Here is a 23,986-nt window from a genome sequence, read left to right on the forward strand (position 1 = left end):
TGTCTTGAGATGTGGTCAGTGATCACACAGACAAAGTTTGAATTAGATCTGATCATGCACATGGGAGTTATTAAGTCAAGTAATGTCATGGCGAAAGGTCAAAGTTTGAGGCTTAGCCACGCCCACACCTTTATACTTATTTAAAATCCGACGGTTGAATTTTTTCCCCTTTGACTTAAAAGTACATAGCATAAGTTTGAAGGTGATCGGTGTAAAGGGCAACGGGCCATCAATGTCCAAACAACGTGTGCGAAAACCACTAAATCGAGTACTTGGACCAAAATGGCCGACCTCCTGTGCGAAATTGCGCTTGGCTCCAAGAGACTTTTTTGTAGGTCCAGAGACCCTACATGAGTGTACCAATTTTCGTAATCCTCAGTCAAACCTTGTCTTGGGGCTGACAGTTTTAATGGTCCTAGGGGGCGCTATTTCAGAATATAGGCCACGCCCACAAATCTCAGATGCCCATTTCTATTGGGGGTCAGACTAGGATCACTCACCAGACATTTTGTGGCGATGTCACGATAATTGAAGAAATGAGAGGCAAACGTATTGCCATGGCGTGATGGCGAATTTCGCCATGCTCCCAAAGCCCCGCCTTTTTTCAAAACCTGCCAGTACTGTAGACCAAGTGACCTCAACTTGTCAGCTGCTATTTACCAGAGATTCCAGGTGATTGGGTAAAAGGAGTCCAATAGGGAGCTGTGAAAAAAAGAGTGGCGTGGCGAAAGGTCAAAGTTTGAGGCTTAGCCACGCCCACACCTTTATACTTATTTAAAATCCGACGGTTGAATTTTTTCCTCTATGTCTTAAGAGTATATAGCAGAAGCTCGAAGGCGATTGGTGAAAAGGGCGACGGAGCATCACTCTCCAAACAACGTGTGTGAAAACCACTAAATCGCGCACTTGGACCAAAATGGCCGACTTCCTGTGTGACTTTGCACTTGGCTCCAAGAGACTTTTTTGTAGGTCCTGAGACACCACATTAGTGTACCAAATTTCGTAATCCTCAGTCAAAGCATGGCTTGGGGCTGACAGTTTTAATGGTCCTAGGGGGCGCTAATACAGAAAATAGGCCACGCCCACAAACTTAAGCTGACCTTTTCTAATGGGGGTCAGACTAGGATCACTCACAACAATGGTCGAGGTGATATCACGATAAATGAAGAAATGAGAGGCAAACGTATTTCCATGGCGTGATGGCGAATTTCGCCATGCTCCCAAAGCCCCGCCTTTTTGCAAAACCTTCCAGTACTGGAGACCAAGTGACCTCAACTTGCCTGCTGCTATTTACCAGAGATTCCTGGTGATTGGGTAAAAGGAGTCCAATAAGGAGCTGTGAAAAAAAGAGTGGCGTGGCGAAAGGTCAAAGTTTGAGGCTTAGCCACGCCCACACCTTTATACTTATTTAAAATCCGACGGTTGAATTTTTTCCTCTATGTCTTAAGACTATATAGCAGAAGTTTGAAAGTGATTGGTGAAAAGGGCGACGGAGTATCACTCTCCAAACAACGTGTGTGAAAACCACTAAATCGCGCACTTGGACCAAAATGGCCGACTTCCTGTGCGACTTTGCACTTGGCTTCAAGAGACTTTTTTGTAGGTCCTGAGACACCACATTAGTGTAACAAATTTCGTAATCCTCAGTCAAAGCATGGCTTGGGGCTGACAGTTTCAATGGTCCTAGGGGGTGCTATTTCAGAAAATAGGCCACGCCCACCAGATGTTCACATCAGATCTTTTGGGGGGCCGGACTAGGATCACTCACAAGAAGTTTCGTGACGATATCTTTGGAAATGACGAAATGGGAGGCATACGTAAGGCCAAGGCGATACGCCTGAATTCGCCGCGCCGCCACAGCCCCGCCCTCTGCCGAAAACTCCCATAAAGTGACGCCAAGCAACCCCCACTTGTCTTGAGTTACCAGCTACAATTTTGTGGTGATTAAGTGAAATGGGGCAATTTGGGACCTTTCACAGTAAAACTTGATCTTTTTGGTCCTGAGGGGGCGGGGCTTGTGTGATGTCATCATCCGACCATTCAATTTACTTTGTGGGTGGATGACGAATGACCACAGAAAGTTTGGTAACTCTATTCCATTCAGTTATGAAGTTATAGCAATTTAAATATTTTTGGCGAGTAGTCAAACTTCGAGGCCTGGCTCCGCCCCTTCAACATATACGAAAACTCAGAATCCTTATCTCATTTTGTTCGCCCATCCCTTCTGAGCAATTTTACACAATTTTTGAGACGATCGTGCGAAAAATGATCGAGCAATCCAATCAGAAACGGACCCTAAAAACGGCAAAAACGGCAAAAAATCGCCATTTCAACCCAAAATGGCCGACTTCCTGTTTGATATTGACCATGGTTGCAAGAGACTTTTCTGTGCGGACTGTTGAGTACTACAAGTGTACCAAATTTCATAACTGTACGATAAACTAAGCTTTATGGAGAGGGGTTTTTTTCACTTTGTAGGGGGCGCTGTTCAGCCATTTTCTTTGCGATTTTTTTGGGACCTTTAAAATATCAAATTTTTCACCAGGCCTGACAAGTGTGCAAAATATTGTGAGTTTTGGGGTATGTTAAGGTCCCCAAAAAGCTGTTCAAAGGGGGCACGGAATAACAAAAAATAATAATAATTAAAGCTGCAAGCAGCGTCGTTCGGCCCTCGCAGCTCCGCGCCGCTCCGGTCTGGACGGCAGCCCGGGGCACCAGTGCACGTCTGACAGAACAGAAACGTCAACCACCCCGACACCAGAAACCGCGAATGGCCTCCTAGTCTGCACCTCACCCTGACTCAGCATCCCCTCTGAGCTCACCATTAAATTGAATATTAAGATTACGGCGTTACGCCAGAATTCGCCATGGCATCAAAGCCCCTCCCTTTCTGGAAAGCTATCAGATCTGAATGGTCATTACAGCATCATGAAGACAGTGCATGACCTTAGGGTCATGTTGACTAAATTAGAGGGGACAAATATGGGCATTTCAGCATAAAAAATAAATTCCTGTAGTCAGGGGGCGGGGCTTAGGTGATGTCAGCTGTCCACATTGTCATTGTTTACAGATATGGTCAATGATCACACAGACAAAGTTCGAAAAAGATCTGATCATGCACATGGGAGTTATTAAGTCAAGTAAAGTAATGGCGAAAGGTCAACGTTTGAGGCTTAGCCACGCCCACACCTTTCAACTTTTGAAAAATCCGACGGTTGAATTTTTTCCCCTATGTCTTAAGAGTGTATTGCAGAAGTTTGAAGGTGATTGGTGAAAAGGGCGACGGAGCATCACTCTCCAAACAATGTGTGCGAAAACCACTAAATCACGTACTTGCACCAAAATGGCCGACTTCCTGTGCGACTTTACGCTTGGCTCCAAGAGACTTTTTTGTAGGTCCTGAGACCCCACATTAGTGTACCAAATTTCGTAATCCTCAGTCAAAGCATGGCTTGGGGCTGAAAGTTTTAATGGCTCTAGGGGGCGCTATTTAAGAATATAGGCCACGCCCACAAACTTCAGCTGTCTATTTCTCTTGGAGCTCAGACTAGGATCACTCACCAGAAGTTTCGTAGCAATATCACGATAACTGAAGAAATGAGACAAACGTATTTCCATGGCGTGATGGCGATTTTCGCCATGGTCCCAAAGCCCCGCCTTTTTTCAAAACCTGCCAGTACTGGAGACCAAGTAACCTCAACTTGTCTACTGCTGTTTGCCACAGAATCCTGGTGATTGGGTAAAAGGAGTCCAGTAGGGAGCTGTGAAAAAAAGAGTAGCGTGGCGACAGGTCAAAGTTTGAGGCTTAGCCACGCCCACACCTTTCAACTTTTGAAAAATCCGACGGTTAAATTTTTTCCCCTATGTCTTAAGGGTATATAGCAGAAGTTTGAAGGAGATTGGTGAAAAGGGCGACGGAGCATCACTCTCCAAACAACGTGTGCGAAAACCACTAAATCGCGTACTTGATCCAAAATGGCCGACTTCCTGTGCGACTTTGAACTTGACTCCAAGAGACTTTTTTGTAGGTCCTGAGACACCACATTAGTGTACCAAATTTCGTAATCCTCAGTCAAAGCATGGCTTGGGGCTAATAGTTTAAATGGTCCTAGGGGGCGCTATTTCAAAACATAGGCCACGCCCACAAAATTCAGCTGTCTATTTCTCTTGGAGCTCAGACTAGGATCACTCACCAGAAGTTTCGTAGCAATATCACGATAACTGAAGAAATGAGAGACAAACGTATTTCCATGGCGTGATGGCGATTTTCGCCATGGTCCCAAAGCCCCGCCTTTTTTCAAAACCTGCCAGTACTGGAGACCAAGTAACCTCAACTTGTCTACTGCTGTTTGCCACAGAATCCTGGTGATTGGGTAAAAGGAGTCCAGTAGGGAGCTGTGAAAAAAAGAGTAGCGTGGCGACAGGTCAAAGTTTGAGGCTTAGCCACGCCCACACCTTTCAACTTTTGAAAAATCCGACGGTTGAATTTTTTCCCCTATGTCTTAAGGGTATATAGCAGAAGTTTGAAGGAGATTGGTGAAAAGGGCGACGGAGCATCACTCTCCAAACAACGTGTGCGAAAACCACTAAATCGCGTACTTGATCCAAAATGGCTGACTTCCTGTGCGACTTTGAACTTGACTCCAAGAGACTTTTTTGTAGGTCCTGAGACACCACATTAGTGTACCAAATTTCGTAATCCTCAGTCAAAGCATGGCTTGGGGCTAATAGTTTTAATGGTCCTAGGGGGCGCTATTTCAGAAAATAGGCCACGCCCACCAGATGTTCACATCAGATCTTTTGGGGGGCCGGACTAGGATCACTCACAAGAAGTTTCGTGACGATATCTTTGGAAATGACGAAATGGGAGGCAAACGTAAGGCCAAGGCGGTACGCCTGAATTCGCCGCGCCACCACAGCCCCGCCCTCTGCCGAAAACTCCCATAAAGTGACGCCAAGCAACCCCCACTTGTCTTGAGTTACCAGCTACAAATTTGTGGTGATTAAGTGAAATGGGGCAATTTGGGACCTTTCACAGTAAAACTTGATCTTTTTGGTCCTGAGGGGGCGGGGCTTGTGTGATGTCATCATCCGACCTTTCAATTTACTTTGTGGGTGGATGACGAATGACCACAGAAAGTTTGGTAACTCTATTCCATTCAGTTATGAAGTTATAGCAATTTAAATATTTTTGGCGAGTAGTCAAACTTCGAGGCCTGGCTCCGCCCCTTCAACATATACGAAAACTCAGAATCCTTATCTCATTTTGTTCGCCCATCCCTTCTGAGCAATTTTACACAATTTTTGAGACGATCGTGCGAAAAATGATCGAGCAATCCAATCAGAAACGGACCCTAAAAACGGCAAAAACGGCAAAAAATCGCCATTTCAACCCAAAATGGCCGACTTCCTGTTTGATATTGACCATGGTTGCAAGAGACTTTTCTGTGCGGACTGTTGAGTACTACAAGTGTACCAAATTTCATAACTGTACGATAAACTAAGCTTTATGGAGAGGGGTTTTTTTCACTTTGTAGGGGGCGCTGTTCAGCCATTTTCTTTGCGATTTTTTTGGGACCTTTAAAATATCAAATTTTTCACCAGGCCTGACAAGTGTGCAAAATATTGTGAGTTTTGGGGTATGTTAAGGTCCCCAAAAAGCTGTTCAAAGGGGGCACGGAATAACAAAAAATAATAATAATCAGAGCAAAAACAAGAGGCCTTCGCAGCGCTTTCGCTGCTCGGGCCTAATCAGAGCAAAAACAAGAGGCCTTCGCAGCGCTTTCGCTGCTCGGGCCTAATTAAAGCTGCAAGCAGCGTCGTTCGGCCCTCGCAGCTCCGCGCCGCTCCGGCCTGGCCGGCAGCCCGGGGCACCAGGGCACGTCCGCAGAACACAAACGTCGACCACCCCAACACCAGAAACTGCTAACGGCCACCTTGTCCGCAACTCACCCTGACTCAGCATCCCCTTTGAGCCCACCATTATATTTTATGTCTCAACACTAGAGAATCCTCTATCTTTACCACACTGGTGGTGTGATGACAGTGACCAACTTTAATGCTATTCTGACCATGTTTTTTAAAGTTATCGAAGGATAACGTTATCTAGGTGGCGCTGTGACCAACTACAGAAAAGTCCCATTGAGGTCAGCTTTGGTGACATTATATAACATTCACCAACCGCTTGTGCCTCATTGGCTAAAGGGCATGATTGTTCATTGCCATATTCAGTTTCGGGCAAATCGGAGGCCGTTTGTGGAAGTTACAGTCAAATGTAAGGTCATGGCGTCACGCCAGCATTCACCATGGCATCAAAGCCCCTCCCTTTCTGGAAAGCTATCAGATCTGAATGGTCTTTAAAACATCATGAAGACACTGTATGACCTGAGTGTCATTTTCACTAAATTAGAGGGGACAAATATGGGCATTTCACCATAAAACAATAGACTTCCTGTTGTCAGGGGCGGGGCTTAGGTGATGTCAGCTGTCCACATTGTTGTTGTCTTGAGATGTGGTCAGTGATCACACAGACAAAGTTTGAATTAGATCTGATCATGCACATGGGAGTTAAGTCAAGTAATGTCATGGCGAAAGGTCAAAGTTTGAGGCTTAGCCACGCCCACACCTTTATACTTATTTAAAATCCGACGGTTGAATTTTTTCCCCTTTGACTTAAAAGTACATAGCATAAGTTTGAAGGTGATCGGTGTAAAGGGCAACGGGCCATCAATGTCCAAACAACGTGTGCGAAAACCACTAAATCGAGTACTTGGACCAAAATGGCCGACCTCCTGTGCGAAATTGCGCTTGGCTCCAAGAGACTTTTTTGTAGGTCCAGAGACCCTACATGAGTGTACCAATTTTCGTAATCCTCAGTCAAACCTTGTCTTGGGGCTGACAGTTTTAATGGTCCTAGGGGGCGCTATTTCAGAATATAGGCCACGCCCACAAATCTCAGATGCCCATTTCTATTGGGGTTCAGACTAGGATCACTCACCAGACATTTTGTGGCGATGTCACGATAATTGAAGAAATGAGAGGCAAACGTATTGCCATGGCGTGATGGCGAATTTCGCCATGCTCCCAAAGCCCCGCCTTTTTTCAAAACCTGCCAGTACTGTAGACCAAGTGACCTCAACTTGTCAGCTGCTATTTACCAGAGATTCCAGGTGATTGGGTAAAAGGAGTCCAATAGGGAGCTGTGAAAAAAAGAGTGGCGTGGCGAAAGGTCAAAGTTTGAGGCTTAGCCACGCCCACACCTTTATACTTATTTAAAATCCGACGGTTGAATTTTTTCCTCTATGTCTTAAGAGGATATAGCAGAAGTTTGAAGGTGATTGGTGAAAAGGGCGATGGAGCATCACTCTCCAAACAACGTGTGCGAAAACCACTAAATCGAGTACTTGGACCAAAATGGCCGACTTCCTGTGCGACTTTGCACTTGGCTCCAAGAGACTTTTTTGTAGGTCCTGAGACACCACATTAGTGGACCAAATTTCGTAATCCTCAGTCAAAGCATGGCTTGGGGCTGACAGTTTTAATGGTCCTAGGGGGCGCTAATTCAGAAAATAGGCCACGCCCACAAACTTAAACTGACCATTTCTATTGGGGGTCAGACTAGGATCACTCACAACAAATTTTGAGGTGATATCACGATAAATGAAGAAATGAGAGGCAAACGTATTTCCATGGCGTGATGGCGAATTTCGCTATGCTCCCAAAGCCCCGCCTTTTTTCAAAACCTTCCAGTACTGGAGACCAAGTGACCTCAACTTGCCTGCTGCTATTTACCAGAGATTCCTGGTGATTGGGTAAAAGGAGTCCAATAGGGAGCTGTGAAAAAAAGAGTGGCGTGGCGAAAGGTCAAAGTTTGAGGCTTAGCCACACCCACACCTTTATACTTATTTAAAATCCGACGGTTGAATTTTTTCCTCTATGTCTTAAGAGTAAATAGCAGAAGCTCGAAGGCGATTGGTGAAAAGGGCGACGGAGCATCACTCTCCAAACAACGTGTGTGAAAACCACTAAATCGCGCACTTGGACCAAAATGGCCGACTTCCTGTGCGACTTTGCACTTGGCTCCAAGAGACTTTTTTGTAGGTCCTGAGACACCACATTATTGTACCAAATTTCGTAATCCTCAGTCAAAGCATGGCTTGGGGCTGACAGTTTTAATGGTCCTAGGGGGCGCTAATACAGAAAATAGGCCACGCCCACAAACTTAAGCTGACCTTTTCTATTGGGGGTCAGACTAGGATCACTCACAACAATGGTCGAGGTGATATCACGATAAATGAAGAAATGAGAGGCAAACGTATATCCATGGCGTGATGGCGAATTTCGCCATGCTCCCAAAGCCCCGCCTTTTTTCAAAACCTTCCAGTACTGGAGACCAAGTGACCTCAACTTGCCTGCTGCTATTTACCAGAGATTCCTGGTGATTGGGTAAAAGGAGTCCAATAAGGAGCTGTGAAAAAAAGAGTGGCGTGGCGAAAGGTCAAAGTTTGAGGCTTAGCCACGCCCACACCTTTATACTTATTTAAAATCCGACGGTTGAATTTTTTCCTCTATGTCTTAAGACTATATAGCAGAAGTTTGAAAGTGATTGGTGAAAAGGGCGACGGAGTATCACTCTCCAAACAACGTGTGTGAAAACCACTAAATCGCGCACTTGGACCAAAATGGCCGACTTCCTGTGCGACTTTGCACTTGGCTCCAAGAGACTTTTTTGTAGGTCCTGAGACACCACATTAGTGTACCAAATTTCGTAATCCTCAGTCAAAGCATGGCTTGGGGCTGACAGTTTTAATGGTCCTAGGGGGCGCTATTTCAGAAAATTGGCCACGCCCACCGGATGTTCACGTCAGATTTTTTGGGGGGCCAGACTAGGATCACTCACAAGAAGTTTCGTGACGACATCTTTAGAAATAAAGAAATGGGAGGCAAACGTAAGGCCACGGCGGTACGCCTTACTTCGCCGCGCCGCCACAGCCCCGCCCTCTGCCGAAAACTCCCATAAAGTGACGCCAAGCAACCCCCACTTGCCTTGAATTACCAGCTCCAAATTTGTGGTGATTAAGTGAAATGGGGCAATTTGGGATCTTTCACAGTAAAACTTGACCTTTTTGGTCCTGAGGGGGCGGGGCTTGTGTGATGTCATCAACCGACCATTCAATTTACTTTGTGGGTCGATGACAAATGACCACAGAAAGTTTGGTAACTCTATTCCATTCAATTATGAAGTTATAGCAATTTAAATTTTTTTGGCGAGTAGTCAAACTTTGAGGCCTGGCTCCGCCCCTTCAACATATACGAAAACTCAGAATCCTTATCTCATTTTGTTCGCCCATCCCTTCTGAGCAATTTTACACAATTTTTGAGACGATCGTGCGAAAAATGATCGAGCAATCCAATCAGAGACGGACCCTAAAAACGGCAAAAACGGCAAAAAATTGCCATTTCAACCCAAAATGGCCGACTTCCTGTTTGATATTGACCATGGTTGCAAGAGACTTTTCTGTGCGGACTGTTGAGTACTACAAGTGTACCAAATTTCATAACTGTACGATAAACTAAGCTTTATGGAGAGGGTTTTTTTTCACTTTGTAGGGGGCGCTGTTCAGCCATTTTCTTTGCGATTTTTTTGGGAACTTTAAAATATCAAATTTTTCACCAGGCCTGACAAGTGTGCAAAATATTGTGAGTTTTGGGGTATGTTAAGGTCCCCAAAAAGCTGTTCAAAGGGGGCACGGAATAACAAAAAATAATTAAAGCTGCAAGCAGCGTCGTTCGGCCCTCGCAGCTCTGCACCGCTCCTGCCTGGCCGGCAGCCCGGGGCACCAGGGCACGTCCGCAGAACACAAACGTCGACCACCCCAACACCAGAAACTGCTAACGGCCACCTTGTCCGCAACTCACCCTGACTCAGCATCCCCTTTGAGCCCACCATTATATTTTATGTCTCACCACTAGGGAATCCTCTATCTTTACCACACTGGTGGTGTGATGACAGTGACCAACTTTAATGCTATTCTGACCATGTTTTTTAAAGTTATCGAAGGATAACGTTATCTAGGTGGCGCTGTGACCAACTACAGAAAAGTCCCATTGAGGTCAGCTTTGGTGACATTATATAACATTCACCAACCGTTTGTGCCTCATTGGCTAAAGGGCATGATTGTTCATTGCCATATTCAGTTTCGGGCAAATCGGAGGCCGTTTGTGGAAGTTACAGTCAAATGTAAGGTCATGGCGTCACGCCAGCATTCACCATGGCATCAAAGCCCCTCCCTTTCTGGAAAGCTATCAGATCTGAATGGTCTTTAAAACATCATGAAGACACTGTATGACCTGAGTGTCATTTTCATTAAATTAGAGGGGACAAATATGGGCATTTCACCATAAAACAATAGACTTCCTGTTGTCAGGGGGCGGGGCTTAGGTGATGTCAGCTGTCCACATTGTCGTTGTCTTGAGATGTGGTCAGTGATCACACAGACAAAGTTTGAATTAGATCTGATCATGCACATGGGAGTTATTAAGTCAAGTAATGTCATGGCGAAAGGTCAAAGTTTGAGGCTTAGCCACGCCCACACCTTTATACTTATTTAAAATCCGACGGTTGAATTTTTTCCCCTTTGACTTAAAAGTACATAGCATAAGTTTGAAGGTGATCGGTGTAAAGGGCAACGGGCCATCAATGTCCAAACAACGTGTGCGAAAACCACTAAATCGAGTACTTGGACCAAAATGGCCGACCTCCTGTGCGAAATTGCGCTTGGCTCCAAGAGACTTTTTTGTAGGTCCAGAGACCCTACATGAGTGTACCAATTTTCGTAATCCTCAGTCAAACCTTGTCTTGGGGCTGACAGTTTTAATGGTCCTAGGGGGCGCTATTTCAGAATATAGGCCACGCCCACAAATCTCAGATGCCCATTTCTATTGGGGGTCAGACTAGGATCACTCACCAGACATTTTGTGGCGATGTCACGATAATTGAAGAAATGAGAGGCAAACGTATTGCCATGGCGTGATGGCGAATTTCGCCATGCTCCCAAAGCCCCGCCTTTTTTCAAAACCTGCCAGTACTGTAGACCAAGTGACCTCAACTTGTCAGCTGCTATTTACCAGAGATTCCAGGTGATTGGGTAAAAGGAGTCCAATAGGGAGCTGTGAAAAAAAGAGTGGCGTGGCGAAAGGTCAAAGTTTGAGGCTTAGCCACGCCCACACCTTTATACTTATTTAAAATCCGACGGTTGAATTTTTTCCTCTATGTCTTAAGAGTATATAGCAGAAGCTCGAAGGCGATTGGTGAAAAGGGCGACGGAGCATCACTCTCCAAACAACGTGTGTGAAAACCACTAAATCGCGCACTTGGACCAAAATGGCCGACTTCCTGTGTGACTTTGCACTTGGCTCCAAGAGACTTTTTTGTAGGTCCTGAGACACCACATTAGTGTACCAAATTTCGTAATCCTCAGTCAAAGCATGGCTTGGGGCTGACAGTTTTAATGGTCCTAGGGGGCGCTAATACAGAAAATAGGCCACGCCCACAAACTTAAGCTGACCTTTTCTAATGGGGGTCAGACTAGGATCACTCACAACAATGGTCGAGGTGATATCACGATAAATGAAGAAATGAGAGGCAAACGTATTTCCATGGCGTGATGGCGAATTTCGCCATGCTCCCAAAGCCCCGCCTTTTTGCAAAACCTTCCAGTACTGGAGACCAAGTGACCTCAACTTGCCTGCTGCTATTTACCAGAGATTCCTGGTGATTGGGTAAAAGGAGTCCAATAAGGAGCTGTGAAAAAAAGAGTGGCGTGGCGAAAGGTCAAAGTTTGAGGCTTAGCCACGCCCACACCTTTATACTTATTTAAAATCCGACGGTTGAATTTTTTCCTCTATGTCTTAAGACTATATAGCAGAAGTTTGAAAGTGATTGGTGAAAAGGGCGACGGAGTATCACTCTCCAAACAACGTGTGTGAAAACCACTAAATCGCGCACTTGGACCAAAATGGCCGACTTCCTGTGCGACTTTGCACTTGGCTTCAAGAGACTTTTTTGTAGGTCCTGAGACACCACATTAGTGTAACAAATTTCGTAATCCTCAGTCAAAGCATGGCTTGGGGCTGACAGTTTCAATGGTCCTAGGGGGTGCTATTTCAGAAAATAGGCCACGCCCACCAGATGTTCACATCAGATCTTTTGGGGGGCCGGACTAGGATCACTCACAAGAAGTTTCGTGACGATATCTTTGGAAATGACGAAATGGGAGGCATACGTAAGGCCAAGGCGATACGCCTGAATTCGCCGCGCCGCCACAGCCCCGCCCTCTGCCGAAAACTCCCATAAAGTGACGCCAAGCAACCCCCACTTGTCTTGAGTTACCAGCTACAATTTTGTGGTGATTAAGTGAAATGGGGCAATTTGGGACCTTTCACAGTAAAACTTGATCTTTTTGGTCCTGAGGGGGCGGGGCTTGTGTGATGTCATCATCCGACCATTCAATTTACTTTGTGGGTGGATGACGAATGACCACAGAAAGTTTGGTAACTCTATTCCATTCAGTTATGAAGTTATAGCAATTTAAATATTTTTGGCGAGTAGTCAAACTTCGAGGCCTGGCTCCGCCCCTTCAACATATACGAAAACTCAGAATCCTTATCTCATTTTGTTCGCCCATCCCTTCTGAGCAATTTTACACAATTTTTGAGACGATCGTGCGAAAAATGATCGAGCAATCCAATCAGAAACGGACCCTAAAAACGGCAAAAACGGCAAAAAATCGCCATTTCAACCCAAAATGGCCGACTTCCTGTTTGATATTGACCATGGTTGCAAGAGACTTTTCTGTGCGGACTGTTGAGTACTACAAGTGTACCAAATTTCATAACTGTACGATAAACTAAGCTTTATGGAGAGGGGTTTTTTTCACTTTGTAGGGGGCGCTGTTCAGCCATTTTCTTTGCGATTTTTTTGGGACCTTTAAAATATCAAATTTTTCACCAGGCCTGACAAGTGTGCAAAATATTGTGAGTTTTGGGGTATGTTAAGGTCCCCAAAAAGCTGTTCAAAGGGGGCACGGAATAACAAAAAATAATAATAATCAGAGCAAAAACAAGAGGCCTTCGCAGCGCTTTCGCTGCTCGGGCCTAATAATAATCAGAGCAAAAACAAGAGGCCTTCGCAGCGCTTTCGCTGCTCGGGCCTAATTAAAGCTGCAAGCAGCGTCGTTCGGCCCTTGCAGCGAAGCTGCTCGCCCTCCTTCTGCACCCCCTCCGCTCCATCCCCGACGCTCTCCAAACCCGGCTCCGCGCTTTTCCATCCTGGCCGGCAGCCGAGGGCACCAGGGCATGCCTGGCGGAACAGAAAGTCAGCCACCCCGACACCGGAAACAGTAAAAGGCCTCCTCGTCCACACCTCACCCTGACTCAGCATCCCTTCTGAGCCCACCATTACATGTCTCACCACTAGGAGATACTCTATCTTTACCACACTGGTGATGTGATGTTCAGTCTCGGGCAAATCGGAGGCTGTTTGTGGAAGTTACAGTCAAACGTAAGGTCACAGCGTCACGCCAGAAATCGCCATGGCATCAAAGCCCCTCACTTTCTAAAAAGCTATCAGATCTGAATGGTCATTACAACATCATGAAGACAGTGCATGACCTTAGTGTCATCTTGACTAAATTAGAGGGGACAAATATGGGCAGTTCACCATAAAACAATAGACTTCCTGTAGTCAGGGGGCGGGGCTTAGGTGATGTCAGCTGTCCACATTGTCACTGTCTTCAGATGTGGTCAGTGATCACATAGACAAAGTATGAAATTGATCTGATCATGCACATGGGAGTTGTTAAGTCAAATAAGGTAATGGCGACTGGTCAAAGTTTGAGGCTTAGCCACGCCCACACCTTTATACTTATTTAAAATCCGACGGTTGAATTTTTTCCTCTATGTCCTAAGAGTATATAGCAGAAGTTTGAAGGTGATCGGTGGAAAGGGCGAGGAGATATCATTCTCCTAATAACGTGTGCGAAAAACACTAAATTGAGTACTTGGACCAAAATGGCCGACCTCCTGTAGGACATTGCTCTTGGCTCCAAGAGACTTTTTTGTAGGTCCTGATACACTACATTAGTGTGCCAAATTTTGTGATCCTCAGTCAAAGCATGGCTTGGGGCTGACTGTTTTAATGGTCCTAGGGGGCGGTGTTTCAGAAAATAGGTCACGCCCACAAACTTCAGCTGTCCAATTCTATTAGGGGTCAGAGTAGGATCACTCTTCAGAACTTGTGTGGCGATGTCACAATGACTGAAGAAATGAGAGACAAACGTATTTCCATGGCGTGATGGCAAATTTCGCCATGCTCCCAAAGCCCCGCCTTTATTCGAAACCTGCCAGTACTATAAACCAAGTGACCTCAACTTGTCTGCTGCTATTTGCCAGTGTTTGCTGGTGATTGGTTAAAAGGAGTCCAATAGGGAGCTGTGAAAATAAGAGTGGCGTGGCGAACAGGTCAAAGTTTGAGGCTTAGCCACGCCCACATCTTTATACTTATTTAAAATCCGACGGTTGAATTTTTTCATCTATGTCTTAAGAGTGTATAGCAGATGTTTGAAGGTGATTGTTGAAAAGGGTGATGGGGAATCCTTATCCAAACAATGTGTGCGAAAACCACTAAATCGAGTACTTGGACCAAAATGGCCGACTTCCTGTGCGACTTTGCTCTTGGCTCCAAGAGACTTTTTTGTAGGGCCTGAGACACCACATTAGTGTACCAATTTTCGTACTCCTCAGTCAAAGCATGGCTTGTGGCTGGCAGTTTTATTGTTCCTAGGGGGCGCTATTTCAGAAAATAGGCCACGCCCACAAATTACAGCTGTCCAGTTCTATTGGGGGTCAGACTAGGATCACTCACCAGACATTTTGTGGCAATGGCACGATAATTGAAGAAATGAGAGGCAAACTTATTGCCATGGCGTGATGGCGAATTTCGCCATGCTCCCAAAGCCCCGCCTTTATTCGAAACCTGCCAGGACTAAAGACCAAGTGTCCTCAACTTGTCTGCTGCTATTTGCCAGTGATTGCTGGCGATTGGTTAAAAGGAGTCCAATAGGGAGCTGTGAAAAACAGAGTGGCGTGGCGACAGGTCAAAGTTTGAGGCTTAGCCACGCCCACACCTTTATACTTATTTAAAATCCGACGGTTGAATTTTTTCCTTTATGTCTTAAGAGTGTATAGCAGAAGTTTGAAGGCGATTGGTGAAAAGGGCGATGGAGCATCACTCTCCAAACAACGTGTGCGAAAACCACTAAATCGAGTACTTGGACCAAAATGGCCGACTTCCTGTGCGACTTTGCACTTGGCTCCAAGAGACTTTTTTGTAGGTCCTGAGACACCACATTAGGAAACCAAATTTCGTACTCCTCAGTCAAAGCATGACTTGGGGCTGACAGTTTTAATGGTCCTAGGGGGCGCTATTTCAGAAAATAGGCCACGCCCACTGGATGTTCACATCACATTTTGTGGGGGGCCGAACTAGGATCACTCCCAAGAGGTTTTGTGGTGATACCTCTAGAAATGACGAAATGGGAGGCAAACGTAAGGCCACATCGGTACGCCTGACTTCGCCGCGCCGCCACAGCCCCGCCTTCTGCAGAAAACTCCCATAAAGTGACGCCAAGCAACCCCAACTTGTCTTCAGTTACCTGCTACAAATTTGGGGTGATTAGTTGAAAGGGCGAATTTTGGAAAATTTCCCAGTAAAACTTGACCTTTTAAGGCCTGAGGGGGCGGTGCTTATGTGACATCATCAATCGACCATTCATTTGTCTTTGGGGGGCGATGCCGATTGTCCATAGATAATTACTTTAACTGTAATTCTTTCATTTATGAAATTAAAGCAATTTGAATTTTTTTGGCGAGTGCTTGAACTTTGAGGCTTGGCCCCGCCCCTTCAGTATTTACGAAAAGTCAATTTTATTTGCTCATTTGATTCATCCATCGCTTCTGTTCGATCGCACACTATTTTTGAGACAATCGTGCGAAAAATGACCAAACTGTTCAACCAAATGTAGACCCTAGAAATGGCCAAAACGGGGTCAAAATGGCCACTTTAGTCCAAAATGGCCGACTTCCTGTTTGATATTGACCATGGGTGCAAGAGGCTTTTCTGTGCGTATTGTTGAGTTCTACAAGTGTACCAAATTTCATCGTTCTACTATGAAAAAAGGTCAAAGCAGAGGGGTATTTTTAATTTTCTAGGGGGCGCTGTCGAAACATTTTTGTACCAACGTTCACGTTGCCAGTGAAATACGTAAATTTCACGCACTTTCTATATTGGGCCAGAATTTGGTGAGTTTTTGGATATGCTAAGACCCCCTAAAGGCCACCCAAAGACGCGGAAGAAAAAGAAAAAAAAAAAAAGAAAAAAAAAAAGAATTAAAGCTGCAAGCAGCGTCGTTCGGCCCTCGCAGCGAAGCTGCTCGCCCTCCTTCCGCACCCCCTCCGCTCCATCCCCGACGCTCTCCAAACCCAGCTCCGCGCTTCTCCATCCTGGCCGGCAGCCGGGGGCACCAGGGAACGTCTGGCGGAACAGAAAGTCAACCACCCCGACACCAGAAACCGTGAACGGCCTCCTCGTCCACACCTTACCCTGACTCAGCATCCCCTCTGAGCCCACCATTACACGTCTCACCACTAGGAGATACTCTATCTTTACCACACTGGTGATGCGATGTTCAGTCTCGGGCAAGTCGGAGGCTGTTTGTGGAAGTTACAGTCAAACGTAAGGTCACAGCGTCACGTCAGAAATCGCCATGGCATCAAAGCCCCTGCCTTTCTGAAAAGCTATCAGATCTGAATGGTCATTACAACATCATGAAGACAGTGCATGACCTTAGTGTCATCTTGACTAAATTAGAGGGAACAAATATGGGCATTTCACCATAAAACAGTTGACTTCCTGTAGTCAGGGGGCGGGGCTTAGGTGATGTCAGCTGTCCACATTGTCACTGTCTTCAGATGTGCTCAGTGATCACACAGACAAAGTATGAAATTGATCTGATCATGCACATGGGAGTTGTTAAGTCAAATAAGGTAATGGCGACTGGTCAAAGTTTGAGGCTTAGCCACGCCCACACCTTTATACTTATTTAAAATCCGACGGTTGAATTTTTTCCTCTATGTCTTAAGAGTATATAGCAGAGGTTTGAAGGTGATCGGTGGAAAGGGCGAGGAGATATCATTCTCCTAATAACGTGTGCGAAAACCACTAAATTGAGTACTTGGACCAAAATGGCCGACCTCCTGTGCGACATTGTGCTTGGCTCCAAGAGACTTTTTTGTAGGTCCTGGTACACTACATTAGTGTGCCAAATTTTGTGATCCTCAGTCAAAGCATGGCTTGGGGCTGACTGTTTTAATGGTCCTAGGGGGCGCTGTTTCAGAAAATAGGCCACGCCCACAAACTTCAGCTGTCCAATTCTATTAGGGGTCAGAGTAGGATCACTCATCAGAACTTGTATGGCGATGTCACAATGACTGAAGAAATGAGAGACAAACGTATTTCCATGTCGTGATGGCGAATTTCGCCATTCTCCCAAAGCCCCGCCTTTATTCGAAACCTGCCAGTACTATAGACCAAGTGACCTCAACTTGTCTGCTGCTATTCGCCACTGTTTGGTGGTGATTGGTTAAAAGGAGTCCAATAGGGAGCTGTGAAAAAAAAGAGTGGCGTGGCGACAGGTCAAAGTTTGAGGCTTAGCCACGCCCACACCTTTATACTTATTTAAAATCCGACGGTTGAATTTTTTCATCTATGTCTTAAGAGTATGTAGCCGAAGTGTGAAGGCAATTGGTGAAAAGGGCGACGGAGCATCACTCTCCAAACAACGTGTGCGAAAACCACTAAATTGCGCACTTGGACCAAAATGGCCGACTTCCTGTGCGACAATGCACTTGGCTCCAAGAGACTTTTTTGTAGGTCCTCAGACACCACATTAGTGTACCAAATTTCGTAATCCTCAGTCAAAGCATGGCTTGGGGCTGTCAGTTTTAATGGTCCTAGGGGGCGCTATTTCAGAAAATAGACCACGCCCACCGGAATTTCACATCAGATCTTTTGGGGGGCCAGACTAGGATCACTCACAAGAAGCTTCGTGGCGATATCTCTAGAAATGACGAAATGGGAGGCAAACGTAAGGCCTAAGCGGTACGCCTGAATTCGCCGCGCCGCCACAGCCCCGCCTTCTGCAGAAAACTCCCATAAAGTGAAGCCAAGCAACCCCAACTTGTCTTCAGTAACCCGCTACAAATTTGGGGTGATTATTGGAAAGGGCGAATTTTGGAAAATTTCCCAGTAAAACTTGACCTTTTAAGTCCTGAGGGGGCGGGGCTTATGTGACATCATCAATCGACCATTCATTTGTCTTCGGAGGGCGATGACAATTGTCCACAGAACATTTCTTTAACTGTAATTCTTTCATTTATGAAATTATAGCAATTTGAATTTTTTTGGCGAGTGCTCGAACTTTGAGGCCTGGCCCCGCCCCTTCAGTATTTACGAAAAGTCAATTTTATTGTCTCATTTGAATCGTCCATCGCTTCTGTTCGATCTCGCACAATTTTTGAGACGATGGTGCGAAAAATGACCAAACTGTTCAACCAAATATAGACCCTAGAAATGGCCAAAACGGGGTCAAAATGGCCACTTTACTCCAAAATGGCCGACTTCCTGTTTGATATTGACCATGGTTGCAAGAGACTTTTCTGTGCGGACTGTTGAGTACTACAAGTATACCAAATTTCATAACTGTACGATAAACTAAGCTTTATGGAGAGGGGTATTTTTCACTTTCTAGGGGGCGCTGTTCAGTCACTTTTTGACGAACTTTCACATCGCCAGTGAAATACGTAAATTTCACGCACTTTCTATATTGGGCCAGAATTTGCTGACTTTTTGGATATGCTAAGACCCCCTAAAGGCCATTCAAAGACGCGGAAGAAAAAAGAATAATAATAAGAAGAAACGGAGCAGATACAATAGGCCTTCGCAGCTTCACTGCTCGGGCCTAATAAACGGAGCAGATACAATAGGCCTTCGCAGCTTCACTGCTCGGGCCTAATAATTAAAGCTGCAAGCAGCGTCGTTCGGCCCTCGCAGCGAAGCTGCTCGCCCTCCTTCCGCACCCCCTCCGCTCCATCCCCGACGCTCTCCAAACCCAGCTCCGCGCTTCTCCATCCTGGCCGGCAGCCGGGGGCACCAGGGAACGTCTGGCGGAACAGAAAGTCAACCACCCCGACACCAGAAACCGTGAACGGCCTCCTCGTCCACACCTTACCCTGACTCAGCATCCCCTCTGAGCCCACCATTACACATCTCACCACTAGGAGATACTCTATCTTTACCACACTGGTGATGCGATGTTCAGTCTCGGGCAAGTCGGAGGCTGTTTGTGGAAGTTACAGTCAAACGTAAGGTCACAGTGTCACGTCAGAAATCGCCATGGCATCAAAGCCCCTGCCTTTCTGAAAAGCTATCAGATCTGAATGGTCATTACAACATCATGAAGACAGTGCATGACCTTAGTGTCATCTTGACTAAATTAGAGGGAACAAATATGGGCATTTCACCATAAAACAGTTGACTTCCTGTAGTCAGGGGGCGGGGCTTAGGTGATGTCAGCTGTCCACATTGTCACTGTCTTCAGATGTGGTCAGTGATCACACAGACAAAGTATGAAATTGATCTGATCATGCACATGGGAGTTGTTAAGTCAAATAAGGTAATGGCGACTGGTCAAAGTTTGAGGCTTAGCCACGCCCACACCTTTATACTTATTTAAAATCCGACGGTTGAATTTTTTCCTCTATGTCTTAAGAGTATATAGCAGGAGTTTGAAGGTGATCGGTGGAAAGGGCGACGAGACATCATTCTCCTAATAACGTGTGCGAAAACCACTAAATCGAGTACTTGGACCAAAATGGCCGACCTCCTGTGCGACATTGCGCGTGGCTCCAAGAGACTTTTTTGTAGGTCCTGAGACACTACATTAGTGTGCCAAATTTCGTGATCCTCAGTCAAAGCATGGCTTGGGGCTGACAGTTTTAATGGTCCTAGGGGGCGCTATTTCAGAAAATAGGCCACGCCCACAAACTTCAGCTGTCCAATTCTATTAGGGGTCAGAGTAGGATCACTCATCAGAAATTGTGTGGCGATGTCACAATGATTGAAGAAATGAGAGACAAACGTATTTCCATGGCGTGATGGCGAATTTCGCCATGCTCCCAAAGCCCCGCCTTTATTCGAAACCTGCCAGTACTATAGACCAAGTGACCTCAACTTGTCTGCTGCTATTTGCCAGTGATTGGTGGTGATTGGTTAAAAGGAGTCCAATAGGGAGCTGTGAAAAAAAGAGTGGCGTGGCGACAGGTCAAAGTTTGAGGCTTAGCCACGCCCACACCTTTATACTTATTTAAAATCCGTTGGTTGAATTTTTTCCCCTTTGTCTTAAGAGTCTATAGCAGAAGTTTGAAGGTGATTGGTGAAAAGGGCAATGGTGTAACACTCTTCAAACAACGTGTGCGAAAACCACTAAATCGAGTACTTGGACCAAAATGGCCGACTTCCTGTGCGACTTTGCACTTGGCTCCAAGAGACTTTTTTGTAGGTCCTGAGACACCACAATAGTGTACCAAATTTTGTACTCCTCAGTCAAAGCCTGGCTTGGGGCTGACAGTTTTAATGGTCCTAGGGGGCGCTATTTCAGAAAATAGGCCACGCCCAGTGGATGTTCACATCAGATTCTTTTTGGGGCCGGACTAGGATGACTCCCAAGAAGTGTCGTGGCGATATCTCTAGAAATGACGAAATGGGAGGCAAACGTAAGGCCTCAGCAGTACGCCTGACTTCGCCGCGCCGCCACTGCCCCGCCTTCTGCAGAAAACACCCATAAAGTGACGCCAAGCAACGCCACCTTCTCTTCAGTTAAATGTTACAAATTTGGGCTGATTATTCGAAAGGGCGAATTTTGGAAAATTTCCCAGTAAAACTTGACCTTTTAAGTCCTGAGGGGGCGGGGCTTGTGTGACATCATCAATCGACCATTCATTTGTCTTCGGGGGGCGATGACAATTATCCATAGAAAGGTACTTTAACTCTAATTCTTTCATTTATGAAATTATAGCAATTTGAATTTTTTTGGCGAGTGCTCGAACTTTGAGGCCTGGCCCCGCCCCTTCAGTATTTACGAAAAGTCAATTTTATTTTCTCATTTGAATCGTCCATCGCTTCTGTTCGATAGTACACTATTTTTGAGACAATCGTGCGAAAAATGACCAAACTGTTCAACCAAATGTAGACCCTAGAAATGGCCAAAACGGCTAAAAATCTCCATTTCAACCCAAAATGGCCGACTTCCTGTTTGATATTGACCATGGTTGCAAGAGACTTTTCTGTGCGGACTGTTGAGTACTACAAGTAAACCAAATTTCATAACTGTACGATAAACTAAGCTTTATGGAGAGGGGTATTTTTCACTTTCTAGAGGGCGCTGTTCAGCCACTTTTTTATGAACTTTCACATCGCCAGTGAAATACTTAAATTTCACGCACTTTCTATATTGGGCCAGAATTTGGTGACTTTTTGGATATGCTAAGACCCCCTAAAGGCCACCCAAAGACGCGGAAGAAAAAAAATAATAATAAATAATAATAATAAATTAAAGCTGCAAGCAGCGTCGTTCGGCCCTCGCAGCGAAGCTGCTCGCCCTCCGTCCGCATCCCCTCCGCTTCATCACGACTCTCTCCAAACCCAGCTCCGCACCGCTCCGTCCTGGCCGGTAGCCAAGGGCATGTCTGTGGAACAGAAACGTTGACCACCTCGACACCAGAAACCGCCAACGGTCACCTCGTCCGCACCTCACCCTGACTCAGCATCCCCTCTGAGGCCACCATTATATTACACGTCTCACCACTAGGGCATACTCAGAGTATCCCTTATCACAGGTGTGGAGGTACATGCAACATGTGTGACAAAGGCGCAGCAATCAATTTCTAACTCTTTTACAGAAGATCATTTTGCTGTTCACATGACGTTTCTTCTTAAATTGAAGGCAGACCTACAAGCTTTTCTTCAAGGCTGGAACAACTATCCTCTTAGAACAGAAGGAAACCAAACTCCTGAGCAGCTATGGTACACAGGAATGATGTGTCACCCGACCCAGCAGCCAGAGTAAGTTGAGGTGCATTTCTTTTTAATTCATTCAAAATAAAAAGGAATGAGTCCTAAGTGAACAGCATCAAATGTGAAACAAATTAAAGTATTTGGAATTAATGTTAAAGTTCATTTGCTTAAATGGATCAGCTGGTAAAATAGCTTGAAAAGTTTGGTTATCCACATGAGGTTTAAACAAGTCAATATTGGCTAATAACTGTGATGCAATAAGGGAATGATAATAATTGTGGTGTTTAAATTTGTTTGGTCCAATTATCAGGATATTCAAGAGCCGGACAATGACTGGGATGTGGCAGCTGAATATGGAGTAGTTGCGGACGTTGTGATTGTGATTCCAGAATTTGACAGTCTACTGAAAGAACAGCAGGTAGCAGCGCTTCAGTTGCTGATTGATGAAAATATTGGACATACGAACACTACAAACTTGGGGTTGTATGAACTAGTCGATTTCACTGCTCTGTAGTGACTTTTCATGTTTGTCATCGAGTAGTCTCTTCCTAAAGACAGCAGGTGACAAGCCCCTGCTCATCGGGAGGTACCGCGCTGTGCCAGAGTGTCGGTATTGACACCCGCGGTAAAACGGACATTGAACCAACATAAACTCCTCAAAACTTTTAAATAAAATGCCTGTGAGACCCTTTGATGTGGACATCATTTTTACAGTACAGAAGCTCTTCCTTTTGTATTTTTTGTGTCCCTGAGTCACCTGTCCACAGATCATGCACACAGGGTTGTTTTGCACCCTGGATTTATTTCCCTCCCCAAAGAAGGAAAGCTCCTGTTTACACTTGTAAAGCGTGTCCCTGGACCATGATGGGGATGGAGACGAGGTAGCAGTGGCCTCAGGAAACACCAGACTGGCAGAAGGCTGGAGCGACGCAGGGCTGGAGCTGGACTGAACAGAGACCGCTTAGGCACAATGGGCCTGACTGTGTGCCAAGGGGTTTCAGATAGCGTAGAGGTGGAAGAGGCTACAACTGTTTCACAACTCACAGGAGTCTGTTTTCTAGGCTGTAGCAGAGACTGAGGTTGAAATTGAGGCTTCACCTGGGGCTGAAGCTGTGGCTGAGTAGCAGCAGGCCGAGAGACTGGCATCGCAAGGTCCGTCCTGTTCCTTAAAACCTTGTCCAGGACAGCAGCAGAAAAGCCAGCAGAGGGACCAGGAGGAGTAGTGGAGCCAGAAGAAGCAGCTATCGGACCAGCAGGGGATGCAGAAGCAGAGGGATCAGCAGGAGCAGGAGAACCAACAGCCGCTGTAGAGCAGGAGCCTTTGGCGACGCCCTGGTCGCTGCAGCTCCTATTGTTGGTTGCTTTGAGATGAGGGAGTCTAAAAAGACCACAAAAATTTGTAGTGTGCGTTGTTTAAGCTTGGAAGGTGCAAATTAGATTTGTTCTGCCCCATACCTTCCACAGATTTACAAGCAGCCACCATCTCTGCATCATCATCCAGCCACGACAGAGGGTGTCTCTGGGAGGGGCGTGATTCTTCCTGCTGAGCAAACAGGAAAAGCATCAATTAAACACTTAGTTAACTTGAAAATTTTACTAATTATGTTTAAGGCTAGAAATAATTTACTGCCAACTAATCTACAAAGGTTCTTTGTTTTGATCCCAAAAAATGATAAGAGTAGAAAGAAACCAGAGTTTAAAAGGATATTTGTTCGTACTACATTAAAGCAAATGTGTATGTTAACATATGGTGTGAAATTATGGAATAACCTGGATGATGAATTAAAAAAATGTACA

The 23,986-nt window shown here is 45.6% G+C and overlaps 1 protein-coding gene across 1 annotated transcript in view; it reads right to left on the reverse strand.

Moving 5' to 3' along the window:
* Positions 1–23,374, reverse strand: part of LOC139063637 (zinc finger protein 235-like) — an 87,467-nt gene extending 64,093 nt beyond the window's left edge. The window contains exon 1 of the mRNA XM_070546071.1: positions 23,288–23,374. The gene's annotated coding sequence lies outside the window, so the exon portion shown is untranslated. The remainder of the gene's footprint in view (positions 1–23,287) is intronic.
* Between the last annotated feature and the right edge of the window lie 612 nt (positions 23,375–23,986).

The sequence above is a fragment of the Nothobranchius furzeri genome, chromosome 2 (assembly GCF_043380555.1).
Source record: "Nothobranchius furzeri strain GRZ-AD chromosome 2, NfurGRZ-RIMD1, whole genome shotgun sequence".
Taxonomy (NCBI): domain Eukaryota; kingdom Metazoa; phylum Chordata; class Actinopteri; order Cyprinodontiformes; family Nothobranchiidae; genus Nothobranchius; species Nothobranchius furzeri.